The following is a 26726-nucleotide window of genomic DNA, read 5'->3' as shown; positions in this document are numbered from 1 at the left end:
GAGTACAACAGAGATAAGAGATGACAAGCCATGCTCTAATCTTGTCAACCATTCAAATGACAAATATGTATAAAACCTTAATTTTCTGAACCAGACCTGAGAGTCCAAGCTCAGCTAATAAAATGTCTTAGAGCAGGTGGTAGGATTCAGTTCCCTGAGTTACCACACAGGATTTAGGAGTGAAGAGCTGGTCTTCAGTCTTCTTGTGTGTCACCTCCCCATTGGTAAAATGGGGAAGCTGCTACATGCTGCGCAGCAGCCCCAATCTGCTTAGACCAAGGCAGTGGAGCCAAAAGTGACTGAAGAGTGCAGTTAATCATAGAAATCACTTGGTTGTAACCAGCTACTACACTAAGAGTAACTGAGAGGAAAGAATCTGATATTCTACCGTTATTTTGTATTTCATTTCTCTAGGTTTCAGTACATTATTTAACAGAAAAAAATTTTAAGCTACTGAGACTGAGAAAACAGGACCTTCGGTGTCCTTTATGCTTACTTCATTCATAGTGTAGATACCAAAACTCCTGCTTTAGAGACTGAAGACTCTGCTTCGTTATTAAATGTATCCGCATCATGGCCCTTACAAATCTCTGCTAAACTGGGGATTAGGCAGGGGCTGGAACAGATAGACAGTATATTTTCATTCAATCTCCTTTAAAATAATGATGCATGCAACTTCATGTCATTACTCTTTAACGGTCTTAAGCCTATTTAATAGCACAGTAATATTCCAAAAAAGAAAATGGAATTATTTCCACATTTAATTTTCATCACAAAAGTGAATGTGGTTCTTTCCATGGCAGATAAGCAGCTAAAGCTGCTTGTTACCTTAACTGGGATATGACTGCATTAGCTCTGCTACATTACAGCCGAGCTAATGAAACAAAGCAAAATTATTAGCTTCAGACTCCTTAGAGTATCTGAAAGTAAAGTTTGGCTTGCTTCTAGGGACGTCCGTAGAGGAAACGGGTTCAGCAGATGCCACACCCGAATGAGCATCAAGTTTGGCCTGTGTGACTGAGCTGGTTACCTGCCCCGTCCTCTGACGGTACAGGTCCTGTGCCACAGGCTCCACAGGGAACAGCCTGAACGTCATGGGCTCTCGTCCCCAGCTCCTCTCATCTGCTGTGACAGGGAGGAAGGAATGGCTAAAAGCCAAGGACTAATCTGCCCCAATATGTGGTCAGCTGTGCCAGTCCCTGAAAAAGCAGCGTGTTCAAGGGCTGATCCTACTCCCTTATCTGAAAACAACATGCAGCGACAGTGCAGGGACAGCTTCAAAGAAGCAGAGGACACTCTCCAGCCCTGGGCCACCCCAAGCTGGGTGACTCCAGCATATGAGCTTTGTTGACATCCTGGCTGTACTGGTTACTCAAAATGAATTGCAGGACAAACTGTGTTTTACACCACTAAGAAGTGCAGTTTTAAGGCAGGGACAAGCCAACCTAACCGCACATTGCTACTCGGTCTCCACTCCCTTATGCTCCCAACAATGCCCATGAACTGGCAACAAGTTTTCAGTCATTTTGCTTGCCATCAACCTGCCCTACCATTACATGAACACCTGTGCCAGGATAGGGGCACAGCAGAATCTTATGGCTGGGGCAAAGGGGAGGGACATGACTATCCTTTTTGCTCCCAGCAAGCAGTTTAAATTGGCCATAGCACAAAGCTCCACCCTGAGCTCCTTCCTCCAGGGACTCCTCTCACCTGCCTCTGTCATTAAATACCTTTGCCCCACTGGTCACCACCTTTGTTTCCTTCTTGGAGGAAAGTATTGGACTTGCCTCTTGTACTCCTGGAAGTCATCCAAAATTAATACAGGTTTTAGCACTAACTGTTACAGCATCTCACCTAAAAATTCTCCACCTTTACCCACAGGATCTGCCAGCCTTTTGGTTTGAGCAGCTCGCATCGTAAGGATAAAGTCAGCATCACTGTTGCATGGTCAGAGACTCTAAGGCATGTTAAATTAAGCCTAGATTTATGAATGAAGAAAAGAAGAGATGCCAATGCTTATATATACACAAAGGTAACCACAGGAAAAGTAGCTGATAGGGTGTTGCACAGGTTTTCTCTGTTAAATCTATGCTTAGAGCTGCTGCCCATCACTTAAATCCTTTCTGCTATTAATCCCAAATGTAATAATATCAATTCCAGTGTCCCTACCTGATCTAATCTTTTTTCTTTTCTTTTTTTTTTTTTAATGTAGAAGTAGGGATATTAAGAGATCTGGACAAGATGCTCATTTGTTTGAGGGTCTTTTGGGCCTTTGAGACATACATATACTAAAGTTTTAAGCTGAGGCAGGATGCTCTAGAAAGTGAATAAAAGTAAGTCAGTAGTACTTTTCTTTTACATTTGGTCCATTTCTTAACTATCTCCAAGTTTGTCTGTCTCAGAATACTCCCAACACTCATGCTGAACAGGATTTTGATCACCCTAATTCACCTCTTTCCTAAGTACACCACTCTCTCCTCAGTTTTGCAGGCATTCTGCTCATTTTAGGCAAAGGCAGAGATTAGCTGGGGGAGGAACCGTGAAGTGTATCTTACTCATATTCAGTCTCATACAACTTGTTTCTTCCAGGTTCCATAAAAAACTGAATACAAGCAGGAACTCCAAAATATCTATATAGTTTCAAATACATTAGAAAGTTTAAAGACTGACTGCATTTTGTCTTGCTTCAGTGAACTGCAGAGGCAGATGTAGCTGCAGAAGAGAACACAGTCCAAATCTTAAGCATTTGGAAAATTCAGTACCACTCACTCTTTAAGAAACTGCACTTTAACTGAGGTTCTCCTGCCAACTCCCCCATCCCAGCATCAGGCACGGCAGCTGTAGACAGGTGACACAGGGGAGTGCCAGCCATGGAGAACTGATTCACCAGGAACCACATTACCTTTACCCCCCTGCTTTTGTCAATATAAAAAAGCACTAGAAGGACTCTCTGTCCTGCTGTACCCGAGCCCCAACCTAGATGGCTACACAGGCTCACGCTTAGATGTGAATATATATATATATGTATCTTCCAGATGATGACTGGATGTCGGGCTGAGCACGTGCACAAATGCTTTACAGGGCTGAGACTTGACTGATCAGTGATTTGGAGAAATGAACAAGAAGTCATGGCACTTCTCACTCAGCGAAAGCTGTATATTACCAAGGGAACATTTACCCTACAAAAGCCTTGTTCTTCCCTTATTTACATTGATATAAGTCTGTAAATGTTGTAGATCTACTACACATCTGTGGAAAGGAACTGACACTTGGACTTCCTGGCTTTTGTTCCACAAGTGGAAATAACTCATTTTTCATTCTTAAAAAAAAAAAAATAATAACCACAATCCCCTGGATGTTATTCTAGCAGAAGCTCCTACTAGTTAATTTAAGTTAAAATAAAAAAAAAAATTATCAGATTCAGATGGTGGCTGTGCAATTCAGAATACAAAGGCTACCTGAGTTGAGGTTCAGAATCTTTTTCTTTCAATGCAATGATGTGATTGATTTCTTTTTTCCTTGGAGGGTGTTACTATATTCATATTTCAGCTTTAATTAGCTTCTCCAGGATTGTTAGTGCTTCCGCAAGATTCTTTCCTCTAAATTCTAATTATAGATACTGCATAGATTAGCCAGTGTTTGATGACCTTTTATAGCCAAATTGACTTCAGCTTCATGGGCACAAAAATCCTAGTTGGGAAAGAAAGAGAAGTTGTATCAGATGACTAAAAACAAGTGAAGCACAGCAGCTCTGCCCATGTCCTCCTGTGCTGGTACTTTACATCGTATGAGCTTCACTAGAGAGAAAACTCACATCACCTACGCAGAAGAAAAGGGCCTGCTTATAAGCAAAACCCAAGAGATATTAAATAGATATTTAATATAAAGTTCAACTCTTTAACAGAAAAGTCGACTGTGCTCAAAAAAGAAAACATGCATGTGGCAAAAATCTAGGGTTATTGGTACCATAACCTGGAATATTTAAAAATTTGCCTTGCCAGGCTATACTAGTCCTCAAAAACTAAGAGTGTATCATTAACCACTGCAGAACTGTTCTTTAAGCACTGCCTCGATCGGTTGTGGGGATGCTCCTAAAGAGGACAGGGCTCCAGCTGGCCACAATGTTACCTGAGGGGGAAAAAAAGTCGGGGGGGGGGGGGGGGGGGGGGGGAGGGGGGTACAGAACTTCTGCCCCGGAGAAAATAGTTTGACATCCCACAATTTATAGTCTGAGTCTCCCAACTACTCCCAAATAGCCAGCTCCTACTCTTTCCCGGGAGTCTCCGGAGAACCTGTGGACACAGACATCTCACATTGACCGAATCATCGGCTGGAAAGAGCCTTCAGCAGTATCTCAGTTTCTGCCAGTGAAGAAGCTGTGCTACAAACCTCCCGTTCTCTCTCTCTCTCACACACTCTCCCTTCCTTGGAATTTGTAATATGGGAAGGACAGTCCCAAAGTTTATCTCATCACCTATTGCAACTAAGAAATAATGGAACCATGGGGTGACGTTACTACTGCAGGTGACATTTTCCCCAAGGATCTAAGAACGCAGATTTCATTCATTTTTTAATGGAAGTGTCATTTTAAACTATAAAAATGCTGTAGAAAAAAACCCCAGCCTTTGAAGATATTATAAAATTATTTTACATGTATACAGAGACACAAAACTAGTTGGGGAACTTCATTAGGTTATCACTCTGTGACTAGTTTAATAACACATAACTTTGCTCCTCACTCAGGAATAAAAATCTGTTTTGTTGTTTTTTTTTTACCTTAACCATTAATTAATGAGGTTACAACAGTATGAATGATTTACAGTAACATGCTCTGACAGTTTATACACAGTGAGTAATGCCATGTCAGATGCTTCAGTATTTATATTGAGATGAATGGCACATAATGCAATGCACATGCTAACAATGAACATAAATATTTAGTGCTCCCAGCAAAGCCTACTGGTATGATTAATTTGGCCTTAACTGCATATCTCTCTGCAGTCTTGCCTATCAGCTATTTATTTAAAGGCACATTTCCAGAAAGCCCTTATCAAGTGTATTTACACATCCTCGCTGCAATAGCAGCTTTTGACAAGTACTTTTTCTTCTCCTCAGAGCGTTGAGCTCCACTCTCATCACTTAACACGATCCTGGAGTCCATAAAGGCCAGTTGGGCTTGCAGCAGCTTGGTATAAGAGCCCAGGAACTGCACATGTTGTCAGTGACCCCCTGCACGCAGAGATGCATCCTTTCTCCGCTCATATCCATTCCCTTGTGGCAATAGGACAAGACTGGTGCTACACCATCCCTCTCAGCAACTCTGTGAAGAATCCTTTGAGTTACAAGGGAAGGAAAAAAGCCCTCCTTCTGGCTGCCCACCCCCTGCTCCTCTCTGTTCTTAGGAGAAGGAAATAGCTCACCACCACCCCGCAGTTCCAGTGAGAGCTTTGCTCTTACTCAGCAGAGCTGGAGAGGACCACATGCAGCTTCTGTACCTTTGGGACCTACAGAATATGTTTGAGAACTAATTATAGCACTGGTCTCAGTTGTTCTTCCCTTACATCGTTCACAATGCAAGTTATTTTTTGTTAGGACCTGTTAATGCTGCAATGGCCGTGCAGTGACTGGTCTATCTAGCGTTTAAGTCATGGAGAGGGAGGGAGGGAAAGATTTTCTATATTATCTGTTATTTGTACCCAAAGAAAGACTTTGATTGCTCACCAATTAATAGTTGTGATAATAATTTACTCCATTTTATTATTAACTCCGTTTATTGAACCACAGGACAAGCTCTCCAGGTATTGCTCTAGCAAAATAAAAGTACATATCTTAGTTTTGGAATGTTTTTAAGAGAGATTTTGCATCCTCACTACTTTTTAATACAGAACACACAACTCCAAATATTTAAGTTCCTAAGACAAACAACTGCACAATTGATCATTTTCACTGGTAACAGAGAAATCACAGACACAGTCCCTGCCCTTCGTTCCCCAGCCATCCTCAAGAAACCTGGAAGGCAGGGGAGATTTGATTAAGTCTTACTACCCAGCATGTCACTCTGCCTTAAGAAGTGCCAGCTCATTCACTCCTGTTCCTGCCTTTTGCCTGGAAGTGTGGTCTCCCTGGCTCTGCCTGCACACAGTATTTCATAGCACTCCTACTTGGTCTAAGGAGCCCAAAACCAAGCCTGGGGTGCTGCCTATTATCAAAAATACCCACTATATACTGTAAGTATTATTTTATTTCAAAACTCAAACTAAGTACAAATTAACCAAGATATTTTCCCTGCTGAAGCATAACCATAGATATGAAACTGCAACTAAGTATCTACTTGGGTAGGGTAGCAATGAGCTAGCTGTGGATAAACCTATATTGCCAGAGGCCTTTTCTCATTTTGAGTAGCCTCTTTACAGTCCAGTCACACCTATATGAGGAGCATATTTCTGTATTTATCCACCACTAATCCATAATTTTTTATGAACTGAAGTCTCATTAAATTTTGTCATCCCCGTTGTCATATGAATAGAAGAAAGACTCATTCCATGCATATGCATATATAAAGTCTACGTTCATTTAGTCACATCACGTACTGAACTATTTAATGTTTGTCAGCTAACAGAAAAGTTGTCAACCTGCCATTCAAGTGAACACTGTGCTGCATCCTACTCTTTCAAAGATTATTTACAAGGCAAGGTATTTGCATGAATGTAAATCATGAGATGTTTGGCCTACATTAATCCAACACAGATGTATTAAACTCCTCCCCTCTCTCCAGGCACTGACATTTTTCAGTGTAAGATTTCCTGCTGTCATAACTAACTGTCATCACACATGGCATTGCATTACAACGGAAGATTAGGGAGCTCATCTGTTTTGTCCATCACAAGGGAAACCAGAAGGCTACAGGGCAATGGTGCACCTCTGCAAAGAGAAAATATGAAAAGCTCTTCAATACAGAGGAGACGATGGTACGTTCAAACAACTGGTACGAGCACACTGGTACACTTAAACAACTGGTAACGAAAGCCAAACAGATTCAAATGAGAAATGAGCAGAAATTTATAAACCTGCAAGTGTCACGAATCTTTGGAACTAGCTAGGGAAGGAGGGAAGGAGGGGATTTTCCGTCTTTTAAGGTTTTCAGGTCAAAATCAGGTATCTTTGTGGAATTGAGCGCCTAGGCATAAGTAGTTCCTGGCAAAGTCCATGTGAGCATCTTAACTGCCTCTGAGCTCCAACAGCCTGCTTCCACACAGAGTCATCACTTGAAATCCAAAACCAAAACATGAGCTTCAATGCTCTAGTAACTTTGTGCCAGTGCTCATGGCCGCTGCCCTGGTCACCCACAAAGTGTTCTCAAGTATGCAACGTGTAGAGGTTCGCTGCTGCTAGTACTTCAACATGCAGACTGAATTCGTTTAGGCTGTAGGAGGTTCCTCACACTATCCCCTGACAACTGCCTTACACATGAGCCAAATCCCTGCAAATCTTCCAGACTGCTCATACCTCATCAGGAAGAGCAAATTCAGGCCAAATTAGCTCCCTGCTCATACCAGAGCACTCCACTAGCTTCTGCAAATTTACACAGATGCTAATCAGACAGTCACCTCAACACGCATGGACGGGTAGAGCCCCTGTATCTCACTTTCACCTGCACAAGCCCCACCACCTGCACAGCAAGTCTAAGGCAGAGGGTCAGCAGCACTTACACGCTATACTTAGAAACAGAATGTTTTAGCCATGTTGAAAAATCTGATTTTTCTCTTACTAAAAATCAGCACATGCAATGATCAGCAAGGTCTGAGCAGATGGATGCCTCCTATGTTTATAGAGCTTCCTCTCCTAACAGCCCCCTCCACAAGCAGGGAGGTTGGACTGGATGATCTTTAAAGGTCCCTTCCACCACAAACCATGCCGTGATTTCCCTCTGGAAAGGCAATAAGGGGACAGCAAATGCAGTTCAGATAAAAACCATGAAGAAGGTAGCATAATGCCAAGCACTATCACATGAATCAAAAGGTGAAACACATAGTCAAAAGCTATGTCCCCTTCCATGTTCTTCCTGCCGCTTTGCAGTCCCTTTCATCCTGTGATACATTCATGACAGTCCTATTCTTAGTGACTGGGCTCAAAACCTTACTGCTTTGTATGGTCTGAATTGATCCCGTAAAGAATTCTTTGAAAACTACTATTAGGATGATGTATGGCCTAATTTTGGTTGCTATAGCATTTCGAGTCAGACTTATGACTGGGGAAACAACCTCCCACTCACTTGAAATGCAGGGAAAGGTTTCAGTACTGCAAGAGAAGGCTCTCTGGTTGAAAAGTCATATTTTAAAGTTTACAGCTCCTGCTTCTGGCTCAGTGTTGCTACGGCAGTGAGGAGAGACAGCCTGGCAGGGTTCCGCAGATGCTGCGGAGCTCTGAATGAGGCCACTCCAGAACGCTGTTTTAGCTGCTTTACGGGAGGAATCTAGCAGCAGTTTATTACCATAAGTACTAAGCTGCCATTCAAATTTTTCTACGGTTTTAAAAGCAGCACGTTTTTATTAAGATAGAAACAACTATGAGGAATTAACATAGGCAGTGAGATGCAACGCAAGAACGCTGTGTAGGCCTTTACTGCTGGCAATAGACGCCATTGCTATCAACCTTTTCTGTTGCCTTCCATCGAGTTTAATGTGTGTAACCTTGGCAGCAGCACCTCGTCTCACACACTCTGGCCTCGGGGCCATATAAACAAATAAATCAAGCTAAAGCCAAATCCTAAAGCAGACAGGAGAACCCTCCTTTCTTTCTACATATATCTGTTCACGTGACTGAGGTCCTCAAAGCATTACTGTATATATACGTCGTACTCTGTATGAAAACTAATACATATTTTACAAATGAAGATAAGACAGTTGAATTTAAAACCTTGCCTCCAGTTCTGAATGCTACAGCTTATATATGTCAGCAGGATTTTACAAGCGCTAAGCGCCAGTTTCAGAAATGGCTTATACTTGCACCTAGCTTCACCAATGTTCAAATATGCCTTTAGAAGTCATGAACTGGGTTCTCCAGAATGAGGAAATGGCTTTAAAACACGATTTTCAAGGCAGGCAAAATGCCTCATTATTAATAACGTACCTTAGACAAATCCAATCAAGCAAATCGGAATAACCTAACCATTGCTTAGATATGCATGTTGTTTTACATGCAATCACGACTCTGAAGAGTGCAGTGAGAATGCACATGCAAGTGTCATTTAGTTCAGCTGCATCTCCTTTCAGGTACCTTTTTCAGCTGAGAAACAGAATCTGTTTTTAAGAGCATACCTATTTCTGATGGATAAAAACCTAAATAACATATGCTTATTGCTACTTCTGCAGATTTTTAACCATCCTGAAGCAAGCGGTACCTGTGGCTTACACAATGCATATGGTTGATGAATTTTAGTTAAACTAATCTCTGGTACTGTTCTCACTCCAAGAGATTTTAGAGGTGCCCGCTCTCATTACTACACTGTAAAGTCACTTCCGACTGCAAAGCAGATGCTTGGATATTGCATAGAGAATAGAAATGTACTATTCAGCGCAGTACCGGGGCTGCTAATGAAGTTTTCATTTCTTACCACTGAGACTGTATCTTGCCACAAAACCTTAAATAGGTGAAACTGAGTTCATACATACAACACAACCTGCCCCCTATGAGAATTATGCACTCTTTTAGTTGATACTAGAACCTTTGATCCAGCTAACCATAGCACATACATGATCTCAAAATGTCACCTTTCATAATTCTTTATCGTTCTTACCCTCTTTCCCTCCCCTCTGAATGCCAGCCAGCTCCCTGCTGCAAGCAAGCCTTCACTTCCACAAGTGTTTCACACTTGTGAAACCACACAGTGCTCCTGGCTCCAGCAGTGCTGGCAGCACAGCATCCCAGGTGACAAACACTGCATTTAAAATGCCTGAACTCTGGTGCAAACCCACATTTACACTTAGCACCCAAGAACACATAACACAGAATATGTTCTTTCTTATCCATTGAGAAGATCCACAAAGACAAAAACATTTTCTTGTAAAATTAGCACAAGTTGGCTTTGGGTTTTTGGGTGGTTTGGTTGTTTGGTTTGGAGGATTTTTTTAGGGGCAGGGGGGTGAGGGGTCCTAATTCGTTTGAAAAAAAAAAAAGAAAAGAAAAGAAAAGAAGTGAGTTTCAGTGAAGTCTTCACATGTTGCCTTCAGAAAAGCTCGGTAGCAATCCACAACACATTATCCAGGGGAGTCTGTACTGACAAACTGGATTGCTAACAGACTTCAGCCTTAAAGAGCTTTTTATTTACTTTTTTGTTTCTTTCTTGTTTTACTTCAAAAGTTTTCCCAGCGGCTCTAATCTGTAATAGAATATTAAGCTGCAAAACATCTCCTGTAGCTTTGTTGGTCACAGTTACTGATAAGATTTGATTCCTACTGTTCTTAAAAGGCAAGCGACAGGCTTTGCCAGGGTGTACATGACCTTTCCAAAGCCGTGGCCCAGTAGGAATTGCGTCGATTGCTCTAACCTGTCGATGAACAAGAGCTGCGGAGCCAGCAGGAGAACAAGTTCTGATGCCCGTAGTTAAATAACAGCACCTCAGGAGAGCACATTTATGAAATATCTGAAGGGCCAAAAGGTCACTCAACAAATCTCCCCTTTCTCAGGAGCAAGAACCGCCATTTCCCAGCCACTCCTCTGGCTGGAGCAGGTTGTACCGCAGCAGCCTGGATCTGAAGGGGTCCAGTGCTTTGGAAACGAAGGTCTTTTTATAGATATGAGTTTTTCTCCATAATTTATTATACTTAAAGCAACACTAAACTTCTGTCAGAAATTAATAAAACCCAGGGACTAGAACTTCTTTAAACCTGCAGCAAATAAGGCCCACCCACCTTTTCACACAGCTTCATGGAGGTCTCACACACTCCTTCCAATGGCCAAGGGTCCCCAAACACCACCCACAGCGATCAAAGCTTTTGTCCTCTCAAACATCCCACAACTAGAGTTTGCAAACCTTACAAAACTTACCACAACGTGCTAGGAATCAAAGAATTCTTTCCAAATGTTTAATCAAGGTGGCTCTCTTCACACCACACCGCACTGGCCTGAACTTTGACAGCCCCGAGCTTGTACCTAACTCACTTTGTTGCACACTTTACTGCTAACACCTGCAAACACTTAGCAGCTTCAGGATGGATCCATGAGCAGTACATGTGTCAAATAATGCTTTGTTGAGCAAAACCTGACTTTCAGACAAATGTAAGAGAGCAGAAGTCCCCAGCTGGGGTCATCTGTTGTGCCCTGAGCCCGCACAGCAGCTTGGTGAGCACAGACATAAAAAAGCTGTTGCCTGTTTAAGCTTTCCAAGATACCATACCGTGCTGTCATAACAATCATACACACACACAGGAGCCCTTGTCCTTGAGTAGAGTTTTAGCTTACCTTCCCTGCACGTTGGTGCAACAGCCCGCTCTCCACACGGCCCAAGGGCCACAGCATGAGTCCTCCTGCCTCTGTCTCTCGCTTTAAGTTTTCTCCATTTTTCATGCTGCTCCTCTGCTGCTCGAGGTGCCTCCGTACCTATGCAAATGACAGATGAAAATCAAATTGATACCACATCTCCGTTTACACACATTCTAGTCCTTGGATACTTCAGCCTTAAGAAAAGGCATGTTTAGTGCTTCCTATACTTAGTCCAAATGAAGGGAGATGGTATGGATGTCAGTCTCAGTAATGGTGTGATGCTTCCTAAACTGTACCCATCCTTCAGCATAACAACAGGCACACACAAAAGCTAAACAGTATTTTCTCTCTACCACGAGCTGTTTCATTGCCAGCTTAAAGAGCAAGTGTCTCAAAAGTAGATCTTGTACTACAAGCAATATGAGCTTGAAGTAACTCAAATCAAATGTTTTACTTTTTTTTTTTTGTATTTCCTCAAATCTGCCATCTCTTGACACTTTCCCTCTCTTGTTTAAAAGCTTTTCTAATCCAGAATGGCATAAGAAACACGGTGCTACAAAGTGCATACAGCAAAACGTAGCTGGGTAATTTGGCACTAGTCTTACGATAACTGTTTTTTCAAACCCATTAGTACACTTTCCTGATGTTCCAGTTAGTATATAAAAAATAAAGCTTAAACTGTACAACTTCTGTAAAAACCTAGAGCAGGCAATGCACCCCTTGGCACAATCGCACATTTCAAAATGGGATTTTTATCACAGTATTTCATTTCCAGTCAATCAAGGTCTGCATTTGTAGATCATTTTTCACATACATTACTCAGCAACTGCTCTTTCTATCTGTAGTCTGGTAAATATTTTTGCCTTGTGCAAAGGATGTAAGGGCAACACAGCCAAGATGAATTCTTGCATTAGTCTCATAGCTGAGATGACAGTGACATACAACAAGATATTAGAGCGCTATAGTATCAGAAACATACGGTAAGCCTGAGTAAAGGATGTAGCCTAAAGTTTTATAGCCTCAGTCCCAGGAAAACAAAGATAAAAGGCACTCTTCCACTGTGACATACGGCCAAGTTTAGTCATTCAGAATAAGATACCACATCAATTAAATTTAACCTATCGATTCATCATCTTGCTGGAGGTAGTCCAAGTGCCTTTGATGACAGCTTGGCCTATTTCATGCAGCGCAATACAGATCAATGAGGAGGTGGTAGAGGGTAGTAGATGGTGCCTATGTGTCTAGCTAAGAAAAACAAAATATAAATTAGAGTTATTAAACTGTTTTACTGTTTCTAAATGGACATCAGTATTATATAATGTAATCCAGGTGATGTAGTAGAGAAGTTTGGCTGCTGAAAGTGCTGCGCTTACTTTGCTGCTGAAAGACTGCTGTGTTTTTCCAATGGGCAGCAGGATATTGCTCCCAAGAAGCTCCCAGTTACTGGGAGTAGCCTGGTGTCAGTTTCACGGCCAAACTAGATGCAGCACAAGAGCAGCATATAACCAGTCTCTTACGAGCAAAGAACATTCTGGTTTTCTGTACTGATGGTAAATCCTCATTTCTCTTTACAGGCATTAATCCAGATTCTGTGAAATCAGGCACATTTAGAAGACAGAGAAGAAGTTAAGCCATTCTTTCTTCATCCCAGCAGTATTGCATGGACATCATTTATGACTACAGCCTTATCAACATTCAAAGCCACATCATTTTAGCTAACAACACTAAGATTTTAAAACAGCTAATGAATTCTGCGCATGGCCAGAAATACTTTAATTTGAGTTTGCCTCGTATTGAGTTCCCTCAACTCAGGAAAGGCAGCATCTTAACGTGCAATTAAGGATCTCTACACAAGTTGGTTTACCTGCTATGTAAGCTGTATAGTATTATATCAAAAATCATAAATGACAAGAACTAATGAAATGGAGAGTCAATCTAAGGTGATGGAGAGGTGGAAAGTTTATGCAAAATACAGACTGCATCCAAGTCTCAGACTCACCTTTGGGACTGTGAAAACGCCAAACAACACATTTAACATCATATTAGTCAATTTGCTAAAATGATACGGGACTACTTCAAGACATGGAGCTTTAGCAGAGTGAGTATTGAAATCCCTTCATAAGAGACCTGTACTATTCTGTTCTTATTTGTAAATTTATATAAGGTGTCATAACCATATATATAAATAACAAAGAAACAGTCTTTTGATGGTAAATAATCCATACAAATTCTATCACAGTAATAAGCTCTCTCAGAATTTTATCCTCAGGGCTCCAGATAACCACATCCAGTGAGGAATTCAATAACTCCCATCAGTCAAGAACCAGAAAGGGAGGTGGTAACAGGATTTGGAAGTAATGCTAATGAAACTCTACAGATGCAGCTTCTCAAATGGAATTAATTTGATGAGAATGGAACACAGAGAATCATTTCAGGCTCATTTTTTTGAAATCTTTCAGAGTTAAAATACTTCTAAATTGATATGCTTGAAACCCCAGTGACAGCCTTGATTTTCTAATGTAATATCTTTGTGGGCAGAATCCTGGAAGACAAAAAATTATTGGCACATGGCAGTATTATTTAATCTAACTTGGTCTGCAGGCTCAAAACACTTAATCTAAATTCCTATGGAATTAACAACCATACTTAGCATTACTATGACTGAATTTTAATAACCTGAAATTAAAGCTGGGACAGTTGGAGGAGAGATACATGAAAACTGAGCTACTCATTTTTCTCTTTCAAAGACTCGCAAGTTATTCTTAGTTTTTAACACAGTGAAGGACCTCCAAGAATGGCAGATATCAGAGTTTGGTGGGTGCTCCACAAAATAGGATAAAGTAAAAACAAAGATGTTTCTTTCTTCCAAATAACTTCCAATTAAAACATTAAAACAACAACAAAAAAAAACAACCCCAAAACAACAAACCAAAACCAGATCGAGGCATCAAGAAAAAACACTGTTTTGTGAAAGCTCAGTGACTTAGTGCAAAGTTTCTCACATTTTTGTCAGCATTTTGAGGCTTTTTAATCATGATGGCATGATGGACTTGTGCGGAAGAGGCAACATGAAAATTTTCAAATAAGTAGCTCACACTAACATACAGGGGAGAGGGACTGGAGGGAAGGTTGAACCAAGGCAAGGATCTCTTGGAAGAGAATGAGACATCCTGGTGGAAGGATAGCCTGGGTGTGTATCCAATGTTTGATGGAAGAGAGGAAAGAAAGCCAAGGAAAAGCTGAATGCAGAGCAGTACGAGGCTCAGAGACTGTCTAAGAAGTTGTCTTAGCAAGTCCTCTTAGTACACACATGCACAGCAAGACTGCATTCAGTAACTCAGAAGCTCCTGCACTGAAGGTTCACAATAGCAAGAAACTGGAAGAAGTTCTGCTGGACTAGTCAAGAAAGGCCAACCATGGAGATATTACTGAGGAAAAATCCCCTAGACCAAGGCAAAAAAAGACACTGAGACCAAGCCAACAGTTGAAAAAGAGAAGCAATTTACAGATGATGTGTACATTACAGGCCTGAGCAAAAGGAAAACAGGGAGAAAGGAGCAGTGACAACTGAAAGACAATGGAAAGGGCTAGTGTTTATCAAGCATCAGCTTGGTTTGGAAAGCTTAAACCTACCTTCCATCTTCTATAATAAGAAGTTAACCAACTGCGAAACCCAGAAAGAAACAAAGAAACAGAAAAGGCATCCTTCTTTCTTGTCATTCCCTTATTGCTGACCAAGTACAATACACAAATCCAGTTTTATTGATATTAGAATGATATAGACCTTTCTGGTGGTTAATTTCACATTATAGAGGTAGTTGGGCTTTTTAGTCTTTTTCTTCTATCACTGCTTCTTGACGAGCTTGGAGAAAAAAAAAAAAAAGGTGTTGTGTCCCATAGCTGAAAGCATTATCTGTCTGAAAGAGGTCAATTGACCGAAAACAGGAATGGGGTCTGAGCAGCAATCTTCAACACAGCTTTTGTTTAGACACCTTAGGATGCCAAGTGCACATCTTATCAGCACTTTTCCTTTATATAAAAGTAAAAAAAAGCTGGACAAGTACAAACTATGAATGAAAAATCAGGCCGTTCTGTTTCTAAAATCCATGTGCAATGGTATTTGTTTTTCTCCTTACTTTACTGTTTGTTTTCTTCCTCTGATACATCACTCAAGAGCTGAACTGATCCATCACAGAAGTAGTGAATGGAATTTCTCTATTATTCAAGCTAATTTTTGATGGCAACTCATACGAAGCTACTTAACAAATTTTGGTTACACAAAGAGGAAGCATTTTTAAGACTTTGCTGATCACTGCTCTTTGTAACAAAGAGCAACTTCTGGGCTTATATAAAAACAACCAGAAAACACTCCCATTTAAAAGCTTAGAATGCAATTATCTCCACACTTATGGATAACAATTAACTGGGATTAATAGGTATTTGTAAATCAGGAAACAAGAAGGATACAACTGAGCTGGCTACTGTAATTTTTGCTGCTAAGGCTCTAATCATATCTACGGAAAAAAAAACCATCCAGGAAAAAATTATAGTTTTGCCAAATGATACCAACAGTAAAGTGTCAGACCGTGGTTTATTGCTTTTTATTAGAAAATGTATAGAATTTCTTGTTTTAGCAAAATGAAGAAAAAACGTGGCATAACTTCTTTTCACTGATAGTAAAATTGTAACTTTTTTCCTATCAAATGCTTTATAATAACAGATTTGTCCAGCAATTGCCACACTGTGGAAGTTGCCCTGAGTCTATTGGATCAGTTCCCAACATGCACCTGAAGCATGTACTTCGGTACAGGGAGATACACACATCCGTCTCTCTGAAACCAAGAATTTTTGCAACGCCATACCAGACCTGGGAATTTAAAATGGGACTTTCCTCTCACGCTTGAATAGATGACCCTGAAATTCTTCCTCTGGAATGAGTTTTGGGGTTTTTTTTTTCCTTTGTTTGCTTCCTTCCATTAAACTCATACGTGCTAAAAATGACACAGCAACCATATTTATGAATGTGATGTATTTAATAAATTACAACTCTACATAGACAGAGTTGTAGAGAGTTGTTGGAGACTCAACAAAGCACTACTTGCACCATGCTTTGCAATGAATACCATGTTTTTCCAAATGCAGTCTGTTCTACAAGTGACAAAGTCAGCATCTTTGCAAGTGGCAATGAAAGATCTCTGAAGGCTGGGGAGAGGGCGAGACCTGAGCCAGCAGGATCATAATAGCTTTATCAGCAGATTACTTCTCTAACATCAATAGAAAATAATTTGGCAAAGGCCAATCAGGCCTCAAAGTGGGATTTCTAAACTGGGAGCAGGTTTTCAAGGATATGTTGCCATGCTAGGATGTAGAAAAACCCCAAAATATTGTCTTTGTGCAACTTAGAGAAGCCAGCATTTATGTTTGATATCAATGGGCACTTGATATGTGGTATATTTGACATATAATTTGATATTCAGACATTTATCTTTGATATGAATGGCCTGTGGGAAGCACATCTCTCACTTCTCTATACAGAAAACAGAAGCTTCTAAATTGAACTGGTCTGAATCTCACCATAGCCTAATGCCGTCAAACACAACCACCATAAAAAGCACCATCCTATTTGGATTTCTCATTGATCGGTCTTCTACTGTGAATGGGATTATTTTCTTCCTTGACCTCAGTACAGGGAGCTATTTAGAAGCTTTTCAAAATCTACTTTTCTATTATTCAGAGACAGATTTGAATTTATTGAACAAGAACTGCTTTTTACAGATGCTTTTTTCTGTTTGGGTTTCTTTTCTTTTTTTTTTTCCTTCCATTTTGCTTTTCTGTTCTTTCCTTCCCCTCCCAAGGTGGATGTGAACCTCAGGCTGCCTGAGTAGCTTTTAAATGTTAAACAAAACGCATCAGCCTGCCATGTCTGTCTCAGCAGAAAGTCAATATCCTCCCCAGGAGCAATCAAGCACCCAAGTACGGAGGGTATAGCAAAAGCCTGTAAAAAAATGTGGTAACGAAGCCTGAAACTGATGTGAGTAAAGTTTTCTTGTAAACCTGCAATTGAAGCCAACTTTATCTAAGAAATTACAAAGGTTTTGATCAACCTGAACTAAATTATGGGATTACAAACGCAATGTGTGGCTAAGCGAAATTTCAAACCAAGCAACGCACAAGTATCTTCTACCAAGTTCACTGAAATTATAGTAACAAAACACTTCTGTAACTTTTAAAATTCTACACACAGCGGGTACCATAAAAAGAAACGACTGTTAAAGGGCACTGAGGTGCCCCTCTGCTGACCTGACAGAGAGTCACAAGAGGGATGCTGCCTTCCAGGAGCTAAGACCCAAGACGTTGCCAAGAGGGTGCCACAACTCGTCAAGTGCATGAACAACTATTTACTGTTACTCTTTTACGTGGGCATGAATGATACCACAAGCCAGAACCTGGGCAGAATTAAGGAAGACTATAAAGCCCAGAGAGTGCAAGTGAAAAATATCGGTGCCCAAATTACCTTTTCCTCCATTTTACCAGTTGGAGGAAAGGGGCAGCCAGAAATAGACGTATAATGGATATCAACTTTTGGCTACGTGGCTGGTGCTGTCACGAGGGTTTTGGCTTTTATGACAATGGGAGATTCTTTGATGACTATAACCTGTCAGGGAGGGATGTAATCCACCTGTCTAGAAGAGGCGAGGGAATCTTTGGCAGCAGACTGGCCCACTTGGTGAGGCGGGCTTTAAACTGAAGGACTTAGGGGGTGGGGTCCAAGACGGCAATGCTCATGCCATCACATCCAACTGGGGAATAAGCCAGGCCAACCATAGCAGCGGCAAATATTCCTTAGGTGCATCCCAAGACAAGAACCAGAAGGCCAACCACCTCGAGGGTGTGTATGGCTATGGTGGATCCTCTTGCATCCCTCCAGGGAAACCTGCATGCTCGATTACCTCTCTGAAATGCCTGTACACCAACGCACGCAGCATGGGGAATAAACAGAAAGAACTAGAGATCCACATGCAGTTGCAGGGCCATGATCTTACTGTCAAGAGGACGGGGCCAGATTCTTTTCAAGCACTGCCCAGTGACAGGACAAGGGGCAACGGGCACAAACTGGAACACGGGAAGTTCCATTTGAACATGAGGATTATTTTGAGGGTCCCAGAGCACTGGAACAGGCTGCCCAGAGAGGTTGTGGAGTCTCCTTCTCTGGAGATATTCAAAACCTGCCTGAACGTGATTCCTGGGCAACCTGCTGTAGGTGAACCTGCTTTAGCAGGGGGGGTGGACTAGATGTTCTCCAGAGGTCCCTTCCAACCCCTACCATTCTGTGATTCTGTGCTCAGAATTTTAGCTAAACTACACCTGAATATCTTTCCTGTTTCTATAAATGCAAACAGTGAGAAAAAATACTTGTTTTCTAGCAGCACAGCTTTGAAAACCCTTACCTAAAAAATAAACTCATTTCACATCGGTCACTGAACATGCACTGGAAGACAAATGCTTTTTATCACTACCAATCTTGAGAAGTGTCTCAATGAAGAAACGTCTAAGTGCAGAACAATACTATTCACACTATAAATGGCCTTTTTTTTTTCTTCCAGATAGACTAAAAATAACATAGGTAGCCCAGCAAAGATTTTAACCTTCATCCTATGAAGGTAGAAATACTTTCTTCCTTGTGAAAAATCTACAGAAACAGAGAGACTAAAAACTTCATAGACTTCCAAAATAATTTGTATTATAATAAATAGTCCAGATAAGCACTACATAATTCCTCCCTTAAATAAGTAATCTTGAGAAATTTTTCTAAATCTGGGAATCGGGTGGTCACTGTCGATGCTACATGCTGAGAAGCAGAATGGACAGGAAATTGCTTCTGTGCTTACCCACATATATACAATTCTTACTACTGAAGGATACAAGCACCTGTGTTCTCAGGTACATGCTGCGGTACAAGGAATTGATTTAATTTCTATTTAATAGCATTTTGTCTCTTCAAAGGGAATTGCTGAACTAATTCTAATATAACTTATCCAACAATCTAGCCTCCTTAAAACACTTTCGATTCTCAGTCATGCAGTGCTCCTGGCAAAACGGTGGGAAAAAATGAAAGGAGGAACTCACAGAACAAAAATCATTATGAAGAACTAGGACTTCCTGTAAGGTCTACAAAAGATTTTGTAAAAGAATAGCACCTAGCAAGCAAGGTAATAATTTGCTATACATCTAATTAAAGGGCCAAATCCTGTGATGACTTACAAGCATTCTCAGCATTCAGTAACACCAAAGCTCTACTGAAGTTGGTGCAACCAAATCACACCATGAAACAAAACGTGCTTAAGAACTTGTAGGATTAGGGGATTAAAAGATCAAATGGAAAGCTATTCAAATGCAAAAATGGTATGAGGCGGGTACCTGATATGGGTAGTTAGGTCAGTGCACATGACTGGTTTTCGGGTTTTAAAAAAAAAACTAGTCTTGACATTGCAGCACGAGATCCAATAAAAGAGACAGAGAGACTAATTTGGAGGGACAGGAGTGGAAGGTAAAAAAGGACTTTTACCTGGAATGCGATTGGAGCTGCAGGTATTCAGTTTTTCACACAAAATTTAGAGAATAATTCAGCCTCAAACCCCTGAAGGTTTATCATGTCATCTAAAAAAGAACCTCCCAACACCTAGCATTACACTTGCTTTCAGAGAGAAAGATGTCTTTATTTACAGCCTATACAATAATAAATAGATGCAAAGGTTAGGATCTACATTCTTAGAAGATAGACCTTGAAAATCCACCTTTTTTCGGTTTTAGGAGATACCTTTCTTTCCTTTTTCACCATGTATTCCACCTCTGTTCTTTGTAGAGAAAAACGAGTTGCATATTTTGGTTTAATCACTGGCTTATCCAAATTGCAGCATCATCTCTGCTCTACAAATAAGCACGGGGAACCTATGACACAAGTTTTGAGCGCAGGCAATCTGTAAGGGAGGCCAGGCAAGGCAAGGGACATGATTCATCAAGTCAGTTGCGTGAGTGATAAATATTCTAGCTATCCTGGTTGGCTGATTGCCACCTCTAATGAAAGTGTGTTACAGTGACTGATGGGCAAATATAATCATGACAACAAGCATAAGTCTTTTAAATAAACATTTTAAAAGATCAAAGAATGAACTGAAAAATCCTCACCTGCCCATCTCTTTCATCCCCAGTGCCACAAAATACCTTTTTACTTGAAAATATTATTATAAAAATTCTCTTGAAGACTTTTGAAGCCCAAGATGATTGTGGATAGCACTGAAGGCCTCAGAAATAGAAATCTCATTAAAATCACAACTACTTGTGAAGAAAGCTTCATTAATAAGAGTTAGACCGTGAGTCAGCAATGCTGGCAGCGTTGCTAACACAACAAGGTAGACTCATCTCAAGATTTGTGTGTAAGCAAACGGCACTAGCAGCCCACTGAGTCTGGAGCATAAACATTTATCACCAAGAGAAACTGGTACTGCTCCTGACTTTCTCAGCTTTAAATCTGTTTATTATTTGCAGCATTTGGCCAAAAATACTGAAAAGAATATTTCTAAAATAATGGGGAATGTGTAAACTACAGAGTGGAAACATTTTAGACAAGGAAATTCATATCAAAGAAACATCAAATCCTTATGCTTTCAGAATATGTAACTATTTTACACTGAGAAAAACATTAAAATGTTTGTAATTGTGATGGGTATACATACCCTGACTGCTTTGATAATTCAGGAGCAGACATGTTAGCAGACACGCCTGTTCAAAAGTAATTTCAAGAAATTATCAAGAACAGTAGCTATCATGGAAACAGCTATCACCCAAAACTTAGCCACACCTAAAGAACAACTTCAGCATCTTAAATCAGGGCTTACAAGCAGTCACAGGCTCCAAATTATCTACAAATTATAGTTATTTGTCCAGAATTACACAGTCATCTTGCACACAAGCATGACCATTCTTGAACTCATGATTTTTTTAAAGCCAAACTTCTGTCTCAACAGCAGAATTTAATCTTTTTTATTTATGGTTCTCCCAATTCCCCAAACAATTAGGTCGCAACTGGAAGAAGGAGGCATCAACAGAGGTTGATGTCTCTTCCCACGCAACAGCGCGTTGGGTACTCCTCCTTTCTGGCACACGGGTGTCAGCACGGAACTGCAAGGTCATGTTGATTTGTAGTGCCAGAGGATTGCAGAAGCCTCAGGCGACTGTCAGAAGCCTTAGCTTCCCACTAGAAGCTCACTGAATTACTTCCAAATTTACTGCTACAGCAAACAGCTGCCAAATAGTCTCACTGCCCACAGCCCAGAAAGGCAGAGAGTAGTGAATTAAGTTTAGAAGAGATGCAAAGTTTCTGTCTTGCTAGGTGAGACATTATCATCACATATGCAGGTTTACTTACTTTCTAGTGGCAAAGCTGCCATCCTGGCAGCGCCTGGTCATTCTGGAGGACATAAGAAAGATGACACTTTGCCAAGAACAGGTTAATTATAAACCTATATAGCAGGCGACAGAATACTGATATTATAGATCAAGATCCTCTTTAAGACTTATTTAGAAGAAAGGGTATTTCTGAAGCTTTAGTCAGCAATTGTTAAACACATGCAAAAGGCAAAGCCCAAGTTACATTACTTAGAGGCTGAGGGGCTAGAGAATGGAGCAGTTACACACACACACACCTGGAACCACGAATACCCAGTTGTTAGTTCACACTTCCACTTACCTCTGCCTTTGCTTACTCATCTGTAAAATGGAACTGCAATTTCTTACAATCTTAGCTGATACGTGTTAAGAATTTTGATATTTGAGAGACACTATGTAGTATGGGCATGAGTCATGGTTGTGATTGTGACTGAAAAATTTGCCAAGCCAGGGAGCAAATGTGTCACCAATGTGTAAGTAATGGAAGCCAACATTACTTACTCTCCTTGCACAGCTCTTCTTACTGCTAATGTAAGAAAAGGTGAGAAATGTGCTTTACAACACAGCTGGGGAGCATGGCCCCACCTGGAGCCTTTACAGAAAGCACCCCAGGGACTCAAGGGTGACCTTCAGGACTTTGTAGACAGGGACATAGGGGATCCTAGGCCTAGGATACCCCCACTGAGAAAGAGATACTAGGAGTACATGAAGGGGTTGGAGCTGTTTCAGGAGCAGTTAGTAGAGAAGCACAGCTCCTCTTGGAGCCACAATGTTGAGTTCTTTGTTCCCAACACTGGTTTATTTTTTCCCTTACCTGCTCCGTAGCATGCTCCCTCTCTTGCTGTATGATGCCATTGCATCAAACTTACCATTATTTTTAAATAATGAGCTACCAAACTTTTAAGAAGTATTTTATTTTAATTATATATTTTTGACTGGTTATGAACCACAAAACCAAAAAATTTAACTTGAGTAAGAATATAGCCAATCTGGGAAACCGATATCTTCAGAAATGAACAAATAGAAAGCTTGCTAAAAGCAATGTGTAACTCTTTAAAAATGTTCACACTAGCATCAAAAAATGCAGAACAAAAAACATGTAATTTGTTGCTTCTTCAAATTGTGCATTTTTACCAAAAAATTACTCTGAATTTTCATTTTTTTATATTAAATCACTATATTAATAAAATGTCTGTTTAGATATATTTATACGTAGTTCAAATCACTAAAATGCATATTAAAAATAAATTGCTATTTTTTTTACGATTGGGGTGGGGTTTTTTTAGAAAATACTTTTTTGCATCTGGGAAGCTGAATTAGCAGTCTTACGGACACTATAAGAGAGTGGATTTTAATATGTGCAAGAAATTAACAACAGGTTAAATTTGGAAATAAACACCAAAATGGATCAAAATGGTAAATACTGCCCATCCACACAAGTGAATTTAAAGTTATGAGACAGAATTGAGAAATAACCCAAATTATCCAGGCAAACTCTGTCATCATCTCTCAATATTTTGACAAATATCTGAAATCTCCAGCTTTTCTAACCAAAGCAAAACGGTGAAAGGAGCAGGAAGTCAGGCCTGTGAAGGTGCCTTAAACCCTAAATTTTAAGGTTTTATAGTCCCATGTAGTGTGACCAGTCAATGTTGCCACTGCAGCGATGCCTTCACTGTGCCATTAGCTGGTGCAGCCTTCCCAGCTCTTACCTGCTCCACACACCTCCTTTATTTCCTCTTGCAATCTCCCTTTTGCAAGAACCTTTTCTACTGTGAGATGGGCCTAATGAAAAAAGCACAAAAAAACCCTAGAGTCCTTTAGGCCAACCAAAGCCCATCCCAGCTAATTCTCTTCCAAACGTTCCATATTTACCAAATTCAGCAATGCTGTGTACTGCGGTAATAAAAAGTTCATCTTTTGCACCTTGCTTCTGGCATGCCTATTATGTTGCCCCTTGATATATCATATTCTTGCCACCTACAATGTATTAGTCTCTCCTACTATTGCTGTATTTTTTTCCTCTTAAGTCAGGTGTATGAAAAAAAGGACATCAGCGACGGTTATCTGCTATTTTTGCTTACTCAGTTATAAAAGAAGTTTTCCAATATACCTCAAATCTCTGCTCTCAGTAAGCCCAGCTCCACAAGTCATGAAAGCCTCTTCTGTCATTCATTTGTACTAAGGAATACCCACAGCTGCCTGGAAACAGCTCTTTCTCGTCTTCACTCTCCCTTTCCCCAGTCACTCTAGCAGTGTTTCCTTCTCCCCTTTTCCTACTACTTATTTGGAGGAATTAATTCATTTTTGACACCACTTAATTTTAAAAACCTTTGCATTTATTATGCTCTGCCCACAACATATTTTGTTCCTCTCTGGGAACAGCGGGGAGCTGTACAGCTATTTTACACACATGGGTTTGCAGGCTTTGCTGTTTTCTCCGTACCGTAAGACAACACTACGTAAAGCTTTTGCATGCTTCACTGTGCCCAGCCTGCGTTCCTCAATCCCACTACAGAAACCAGCCCTGGGAGCCCTTTGCTATCTTCACTGGCTGCTCTGATCTCTGCCGTGTTTCTCTAAAAGATATTCCTGTTCAGGCCACTTCCCTGTGCCTCTCCCCTGTCTCTTCAAAGTGGGTTTTCCTCCGTTCCCTTCCCCGTTTGATCCAGGTCACTACAGAGCAACATGCTCCACTGAATACCCCATTCCCATGACGGAGCCAGACTCTGACCTGGAGACTTCTGAGCACGACAGAACAGCACGGCAAGGATGGCACCCACACAATCCTGCTTTTTTTAGACAGCACCGACTAACCTCAGTGACACCAAGAAATAAGACACAGAACTCAGTAATTGCACACGATACTTAGTAAGCACATTGAAAACAGTTGTGGAGCAAAATAAACTGGTGTAAATGCACTTTAAAAGGGCGTGAGCTTTTCTGAAAATGTTTTACAGCACATACAATTCTCTAAAGAGACCTGTAAAACTAAGAAGGGACAAACCCCATTTTTCCACCATTTATTCCAATTAAACAAGTAAATTCTTTAAATATGGCTGGACACGAGCACGCCTCCATCAGGCAAAATAATTTGAGAGAAATCCTTGTAGATTTATGAACAAAAGAATTGGAATTTTTTGCAGGCACTAAGGCTGAAAACTGATGGCTTTGGACACTTCTGCCTTGAGAAAGAAGCACATTTAAATAGAATAAGAGAGTAAAGGTCAAATCCAGCAAAAGAAAGTATCTGTAATGATACAATCAATCCCAACAAGGAGACCGCAGAAAGTCAGTGCATAGAAGAGAAGAGTTCCAGTTCAAATTACGACGTATCAAAAAAGGTGCTGGCTTCCTAAACATGCCAGAGGGAGATCTATCTTTAAAACTGTTGAACAAAAGAAGAGCCAAAACCAGAAGAGGAGGCCACTACAATGGAACATGAAGGAACAAAATGGTCTTCGGGTACAGGTATTAGCTACTTACAGGGAGGAGGATGCTGGATATATATGAAGGGATGAGACACTCAGTTTAACAACTACAGCAGAGCCACAGTGACAGAAGCCAGATATGATAAGACAGATGGAAAACTTCCAAGGTCTAGTGATTGTGGTACTATTAGCTTTAAAATTTTTCTGAGGCTATTATTTCAGAAAAAGTAATAAAACGTATTAGGGCGCTTTAAAAAAAAATCAGCACCTGAATACAAATGACAGAAAATTGATTGTAATCAATTCTTTTCTACACCAGTTGGAAATGGAGCAACAAAACCGCATTTAACTCATGGTTAAAGACTGAGGACTAAAATCAGCCCACAAACATCACCTGAATAATTTTACATGAGTTAAATCATGCCAGCCTTACTTAGCCACAACTCATGCTGAAATTTCTGGGATTTGAGTTTTGTAGCTGTCTCAGTACACACCGAAAGCATCATAAAACCTGTGAAAATCAGTAGTGAATAAATGAACATATAAATAAATAAATATTTGTCATAAAGGAATAAAACTCTTTATAAGTATTTAGCCCTCGGATGGATGAGGCCAACATCAGACAAAATAGGAATGTGTAGAAGAAACGCAGAATTAAGCATTAAATTGCAGACCACTTATAGGCAGTACTACCTCTTTCCTTCTAAGAGGTCTTGTAAAACAGAAGCCTGTTCCCGTCTTGATTCTCTGGGCCTGGTTCTCAGCACCACCAACCTCTTTTACTGTGATCCGGTGGATTTAAGGACCTCAGTAGAAAACAGCCTTATTAAGGACCTCTCCTCAGTGCAATTTACCCAGCTACATTCTCGAATTTGAGTCATAATATTTAATACCTCATCCATACATAGTATCTGTGAAAAGAGATTAAAATAAACATAATAGAAGTAGGAAGTCTTATTTCTATGGCAGCACTGATGATAATAGAAGCCTCACAAATGATTGTAACATCATTCTCCTCCAGAAGCCCACTCACCATTTTTTGTGCTGCTATCAAGGACAAACAAATAAGAGAAACCAGGAGGAATCCAGTTCCTAAGCAACGCTGTATTTCTGTACCCCACTCAGGCTCTGGCAGAGGTTTATCTTGCTCCAGGCTCTGAAATGGGATACAAAAGGACTGTGGTACTGTCTGGGAAGCACAGTCCAGCTTCCAATGGCACCTTCTTAAATCACACTCCACTCGAGCTGCTATTACTAGCCTATATGATGCAAATTATTGCTTTCACTTTTTTTTAAGCCTTTATGTTTCTCATCTATCTACCCAATAGAGCCATCGGGGCAGAGATCAGACCTTTCTGCTGTTGTACA

Source organism: Vanellus vanellus, assembly GCF_965231255.1.
Source record: "Vanellus vanellus genome assembly, chromosome: 14".
NCBI lineage: Eukaryota > Metazoa > Chordata > Aves > Charadriiformes > Charadriidae > Vanellus > Vanellus vanellus.
This window is presented reverse-complemented; position numbering follows the sequence as displayed.